The sequence below is a fragment of the Mustela putorius genome, unplaced genomic scaffold (assembly GCF_011764305.1).
Source record: "Mustela putorius furo isolate JIRA1106 unplaced genomic scaffold, ASM1176430v1.1 tig00000281_pilon_pilon_pilon, whole genome shotgun sequence".
In the NCBI taxonomy this organism is placed as follows: domain Eukaryota; kingdom Metazoa; phylum Chordata; class Mammalia; order Carnivora; family Mustelidae; genus Mustela; species Mustela putorius.
The window spans coordinates 23,066,209-23,073,563 of record NW_025421343.1 but is presented as its reverse complement, the minus strand read 5'-3'; the positions used below and the strand labels follow the sequence as shown (position 1 = coordinate 23,073,563).

At 42.0% G+C, this 7,355-nt stretch overlaps 1 long non-coding RNA gene across 1 annotated transcript in view; it reads right to left on the bottom strand.

The window, feature by feature from the left end:
• Window positions 1-5,066: 5,066 nt before the first annotated feature.
• The window catches only part of LOC106007125, a 42,075-nt gene continuing 39,786 nt past the window's right edge, over window positions 5,067-7,355 (bottom strand). The window contains exon 3 of the long non-coding RNA XR_001181690.2: window positions 5,067-5,969. This is a non-coding gene — a long non-coding RNA (uncharacterized LOC106007125). The remainder of the gene's footprint in view (window positions 5,970-7,355) is intronic.

The following is a 7,355-nucleotide window of genomic DNA, read 5'->3' as shown; positions in this document are numbered from 1 at the left end:
TGGGACCTTGGGGTGGATATGTGACCCAGACCTGGCCATCCAGAACAAGCCCTCTCATTGATCAAAGGACGAGCTCAAAGATGCAGACAACAAATAAAACCAATGAGAATTAACTAGATTAGTCTTCAAGCAAATGGATAAGATTCCATCTCTTGACTTCTGGACTTGCAGACTTGAGGATATAAGCTGAAGTTGCTGGCAGCCACAGGTCCACAAGGAATGGAGAATGTTTGTGAAAATAGAAGAAAGCAGAGCCAAGACTTCGAGAAAAACTGGCTTTCTATAATATTGTCTGAGTCTTTGGACCTAGTCATGACTCAAGTATATCCATAGACTTTTCAGTTACATGAGAAAATCAATTGTCTTTTTGTTTAAGTCAGTTGGGTTGGTTTTCTGCTACTTAAATGAAAAGGTTCACAACCAATATAACGCTCTTCCCATGGACCATTGAATGGTTCCTCATACAAAAGGATAACCCAGATGCGATTCTGGGACAGAATGACATAAAAATACTTCTCTGCTAATATACACCCTTACACTCACAATCTTATGTACACATGAGAAATGGCTTTGCAAATAGTAAACCAAGTACTGGTATGAAATAATATTCATATACTTTAGTGCAGTTTGATCTTCTCAATAAGAAAGTTAACTGAGGGAAGACAGAAAATTTACAAGGTCCTGGGTATAGGTTCCCAGGGTATGCTAGAATGGCATGTTAAGGGAAGAGGCTAGAATAGGAGAAGATAGAAGGAATCAATATGTATTTTAAAAGAACATTTTAATTTTGCCTGAGGCCATGTTTCCAATAATTGGCTTTTGGACCTGAGTCAAGAGTAGCAGAACTTTCTGAAAACTTAATAAAAACAAAGCCCATAGAGAGAAGAAAGTTTTTCATAATAGCCCACGTGAGAGTAATGACATGAGCTAATCTAATTTGAAGTTTAAACAAAGAAATTATTCCATGCAGTGGAACTGCCTCATTTTGTTTCAGAACTAAATACACAAAGTAGACTATAGGTCCCGGAGCCTGGCCTCAATATACCAGAGGATGGGAGAGATGGAGATTAATTATTCTGTTGGAAGAGACAAGGAAAAGGAACAAGAAGTTCTTCCATGGCAACCGACCATAAAGCTTTTAAAAAGAAGTATTCAAATAGTCCTTCAACTCACAATGCAAGTTATAAGAGGCTTATTGGGGGGAAATGTTGTCAACTTTTTAAATTCACTGAAAAATAGTAAATTAAATTTTATTCTTATTTATGATTGACAGACTTGACTTTTCAGGACATGGGCATATCAACTGGCTTTCAGATATTAAGTTCAGTAGAAAGAGGGAACATTTATTTTTTTATTTTTATTTTTTTAAAGATTTTATTTATTTATTTGACAGAGAGAAATCACAAGTAGTTGGAGAGGCAGGCAGAGAGAGAGAGAGGAGGAAGCAGGCTCCCTGCTGAACAGAAAGCCCCATGTGGGACTCGATCCCAGGACCCTGAGATCATGACCTAAGCCGAAGGCAGCGGCTTAACCCACTGTGCCACCCAGGCGCCCGAAAGAGGGAACATTTAAACTCTCCTTTGAGATAGTGGTCTGCAACATCTTTCATGTCACAGTGCTCACAGAAAATGACAACAATTTTATGGCATAATGTAAAAGGACTATGTCATTTGAGGAAGAGATTTCTGTCCTGGGCCAACCCAGGTCCATCCATACCCCAAAGACAAGAATACCCCTCTTCTACACAAGCAAGTGGGTCCATCAGTTAGGAAAGTCAGCCAAAGATTGTCTGCAGAGTTAAGCCTCTACTGAGGCCACATGGAGAAGGGACAAGGCACTGGAGTAGAGGACAAATATTGGCACACTGGTTTTAGCTCTGTCAAGTGCAGAACATTAGACAAGGCCTTTAACCTCAGTGAGACTTGATCTGTTTACATATAAAGCAGGATGAAAGATACCTTACATTCCCTACCTTACAGGCTCCCTATAAGGATCAAGAGTTCCAGGTTTATGACCAGAATTTGCAACCACAGAGTGCTAGAGAAATATATAGCGTGAGGATGGTGATGGGCGTGGTGATGTTTTCTCCCCACACCCACCTCCATCCACATCATTTTTGCAAGACACTTCAATGGGCAGGAGTTGACACTGAGGTGAACAATAAGCAGCTGAAGAGAGTGACTGGAAGCACAGAGTGTGGGAAGCTAGTCTGCAGCTGGGCTTTTGTGTTGGGCCAAAGAGCTAATGGGGTTTTGGCTTCCTGAGCACCTCTGTTGAAACTCCCTGGGGAATTTTGCTTTATGAAATTCCCAGCCACTTGGGATCCCACTGGGTTGGTGATTAGGAGCCTGGAGGGCTCCCTTTTAAATGCAAAAAAAAAAATGTGTTTGAAGTCTGCTGGGAAGAACTGTAGGAGGGAGTTGGGGGTTCTTCCCTGACTCCCACTATGCATTGACAGAAGCTGCCCCACCACTGTTTATGGACAGTTCATTTTATCTCCAAAGCCAAAGAAAATATATTTGAAGCAAACTCTTTGAATTAGACCCATTTTTCACTAGGATCCACAAACAGTAAACTATTAATGAACAGGTGGGTTGCACAATACTTCAAGATTGGTTTAGATTGATTTTTACAGGCAAAGTTATTAACAACAGAGTTGCTGACGTATATTCTGGTATGGTTAGCAGATTCAGAAATCATTACCATCAGCACAGAGGAAGTTCAGAACTACTGAACACAATGTCTAGTTTACCAAAAATGGAGTAGTAGGTAAAGGGACTGAGATTAGATGTAATAAGCCTCTAAAAATAAGGACAGCTAAATTTGTGATGCATTTCCAGCAAAAGCTGTAACAGTGGCTACTCTGGAAGAGTCTGAATTTCTTTGCTTCCCAGAAGGGGTACTGTGTGTAATTTACTGAAATAAGAGGGGATGGAGGAGGTGGAATAGTTCTTCTGGAAGTCATGTTTACAAATGGAACACACCCTGAAGTGCCTCAAATTTCTGTCTATACCGGAAGTTACGTGTAAGTAAGTACTGTCTAGCAGATAAACAGTTCCAGTCTTGGAGACACATTATTCAATGGCCCTTTCCCAGAGTCTCCCTTCCAGCTCACAGTGCTGTCTTGCCCTTCACCTACTTCACATGCTCTCCTTCACCAAACCCTAAAGCTCTTCTCTAGCCACAAACACTCAAGAACATGTGTGGCCATTGCCACACACTGATTTGAGCAAACCAACTGCAATGCAACACTAGAAATACGTGGGTAATTTCCATTTGAGTGATGTACTATAACAATACCAATACACTAATAATAGTTTTGATAGGTGTGATGACAGTATGATGATTATGTAAGAAAATACCCATATTTTTAGTAATGCATACTTAAACATTGTAAGGACCTATTTTATATTTTTATACTCTAGCAAGAGGCTTTCACTGAGGTCAAACAAAAATCTTGTTGTTTAACCCTTAAACTGTCCCTGCTCCCCTTCCCCCAGGGGATTCACTTAAAAACAAGTCCTGGAAACCAGCTCCAGGTAACAAAGCCCAGATACAAGGGTGGGTCAGGCCAGGTGGAGACATGAATCAGGGGGTTCCATACTGTCTCCCTAGCTACCAAGGAGTATGGCCTCCCCCCCGCACCCCCACCTTTGGGAGCCTTTTTGGCACCAATCCTAATCAAGGTGTAATAGGCTGGGTCAAATGTCTACTAGGGTAAATTGTAACTCAACTGGTCAACTAGCATCACTGTGGAGTTTCCTGTGTGTGTTAAAATCTTATTGGTCACCTGTGTGTGGCCAGGCCTGACCACATGGCCTTTGCCCTTAAAAGCTAGTCTGTGAAACAGAGAAGGGTCACCCTCTCTTGTAAGAGGTGCAGCCCTGAACGTTCGGTTAGATTCTTGATGCTTGGCACAAAATAAAGCTTTGCTTGACCTTCACTCTATATCAGTCTCACTCCTTTAATCACGGACCCGTTATTGGGGCATAACAAACACATAGGTGAAATGACACAGTTATGAGATTTGCTTTAACACACTTCAGTTTAAAGAAAGGGAGAAGGAGGGAAAAGAGAGATGAAGCCAAAGCGGGAAGATACAATTCTAGAATGTAATTGATATTTGAGGTTCATTATACTATTCACTCTACTTTCATATATGTTTGAAGTTTTTTCCCAAGACAATTAATTTACAAAAAGAGAAAGAGGAAAGCAAATACAAATATACTCATAACCAAAGGCAAAAATAAATCAGTTAAGTATATTTTAAAACAATAATAAAAGAGGTATTTCATAGACAGATGAGTCCATCAAACAAAGCTGACAAATTTAAGTACCCTTTATGAAACCAAGGGTCAACAGTGCAGTGAGTGATATATTTTAATGCAAAATGCTAAAATTATAAAAACCATATCATGCACACAAACATTTTAAGCTTTCATGATTCTTTTCAGCCTGAGTGGCCTAACCTCACTTATAAAATATTTCCTAAATGTATATTCCTCTTAAAATTAGCAATATCTTATTTATTTATTTAAACTTTTTTTTTAGTGTTTTTCTTTTTTCTTTTTTATTTTTTTTTAATTTTATTTATTTGACAGAGAGAGATCACAAGTAGGCAGAGAGGCAGGCAGAGAGAGAGAGGAGGAAGCAGGCTCCCCGCTGAGCAGAGAGCCCAATGTGGGACTTGATCCCAGGACCCTGAGATCATGACCTGAGCCGAAGGCAGCGGCTTAACCCACTGAGCCACCCAGGCGCCCAATTTATTTAAACTTTTTAAAAAGGTTTTTCAAAAATACGTGAATCAAGTAAAAAAAATAGTATGTAGTGATGTAGGGCTCTAAGAGGAAGGGGAGTTAAGTTAAAACTTTTCAAAACATAATTGAACTTCATTATTTTTTTTTTTTAAAGATTTTATTTATTTATTTGTCAGAGAGAGAGCAAGCGAGAGCGAGCACAGACAGACAGACTGGAAGGCAGAGTCAGAGGGAGAAGCAGGCTCCCTGCGGAGCAAGGAGCCTGATGTGGGACTCAATCCCAGGACGCTGGGATCATGACCTGAGCCGAAGGCAGCTGCTTAACCAACTGAGCCACCCAGGCATCCCGAACTTCATTATTTTTAAAGCAACACTTTCTGGAAGGATTCATAGTTTTCTTCTCACACCCTCCATTTTGTGGTCAGTGTCTGAAGGAAAGTATTGCTACTCATAAGTGGGGTTTTAAGAAACTAGCATGGAATCTGAAGGAAGCAGCCACGGAAAAATTTTAAAAGACTTTCTTGGAGTCCTCAAATAGTTCTAAGGGAGCTGACATTTACTACCAATGGCTGCTAGAAATACAAGTTTCATTTGAAAACATTCAGTCCGTTGGAACTGACTATCCCATTCCGTATGAGACAAGGGCAGGGTACAGTCTCGTGTCCCTTATGACTAGCAGAGAGCTCAGAAGCAGGGAGGCCACCAGGAAAACAGGCTGGGTGAGCAGAACATGGCCTGAGCCAGAACAATCCAATTTTTCCCATTTCTGAGTCACAAATATTTTTCCAGCTTTGGCTTTTATTTGAGCAAGACCTATATCTTGATCTAGCCAACTGATTAAGTGGGGAATTTGGTCAAATTGCTTCTTTTGCAACTTGTTACCTGAAGAGGAAAACAAACACTTGAATCTTCCAGTGTTGGTCCTGACGCATGGAGACGTGAGTTTGGGGGAACAGAGGTTCCTCCAGCCATAGAGGTAAGATGAACACACAGGCAGCTTAAACCAGGAAGACAGTGAGCCATCCTGGAGAAAGGTGTGGTTATGGACTGAGACTTTAGCAGGTGAGAAAAAGACATGCTGTTATCAGAGAGAAACTCTCTGACTTACCTTGAATGACAGGGAAGGTGAATCAAACAGTAGTCACGGATAAGCCAACACACGCAGGCTGTAATGTGGAAAGGGTGTTGGGAAGAGTGCCAGGGTCCATCTGACTGGAACAGGGGGTAAACAGAAGGAAGCAAGAGGTCAGAAGGTTAGACAAGTACTATAGGGAAAATCTGGAATGCCAGGATGGGAATGTTAGGTGTTACATAGCTCTGGGTGGGGCACGGGGAGCTTGTTAAGCATCACGGGAGTTTCCTTGTTGAAGGTAAATCCAGCTGTGGCGAGTAAAATGCATTGGAGTAGTCAGAGAACAAATAGTAATAATCACTGTTTTACTGAGTTCTTTGCTGGTGCCACTTTATACACATAATCTGACTGAATTCTCATAGCAAGAGGTATTATCCCAATTTATAGATGAGGAAATTAAGCAACTTGCCCGAAGTCATGCAGTCAATAAGCATTAGAGGCCATATGCTTACCTGCATCTGAATCCCCGTGTTTGACTGCTTCTTAAGGACGCCAGAGGGGTAGGGAATGATGAAGGTCTGAATTAGAAAGGTGGCAAGGGCGCCTGCATGGCTCAGTCAGTTAAGCATCTGCCTTCCCCTCAGGTCATGATCTCAGGGTCCTGGAATGGAGTCCCACGTCGTCATCATCATCATCATCATCATCATCGTCGGGCTCCTTGCTCAGTGGGGAGCCTGCTTCTCCCTCTCCTTCTGCCTGCCACTCCCCCTGCTTGTGCTCCCTCTCTTACTTTGTGAAATAAATAAAATCTTTAAAAGAAAAAAAAAAAAGGAGGTGGGGGGGATGCCTGGGTGGTTCATCAGTTAAGCGTCTGCCACGTTTCTTTAACCATTTATCCCGATTCAAGAATGAAACGCAGAAATGTAGGACAAAATTTTACACATGGTCACACGGAATCTCTGAACTTTCATTGTTGGGAAAAATCATGGTACTTTAGGAAAACTGTGAGAATTCTAAAAAAATGATAAGAGGCAACCCACTCTCTCTACTTTGCCCTCCACCAAGACAAGGGCATCCATCTTCACGCCCAAAGTCCTGGTCAGTTTCTCCAGGTGCTACCGCACGTTGCTGTCCAGGGCAGGCTTTGAAGCGTTAACATCATTCAGGGAGGACATGTGCCTTGTTTAGGGGTAGAGGCAAGGTGAGGCTCAAAGTTGGTAGGATATGCACAGCACCCCCGGTGATTCTCCATCTGGAGAGTCAGTTGGTTCTTTCTTAAACCATCCTAAACAACAGAAAGTGCACTGGAAGGACAGGATCCCACTGTTGGGTTCCCCTGCCTGCTCTACAAATGAATGATGGGGTGTCAATGGGCTGAAAGTGAAACAAGCCTGGAAGTAATCTGTGCAATCTCATTTGGTCACGGGTCAGGGTCAGGGGCATCACCCCATCACAATCCACTGACGGATGTGTTCTCATTTCGGTTTACCCTCTTCTTCATGACTTGCCTCAGCTGCATCTGACGG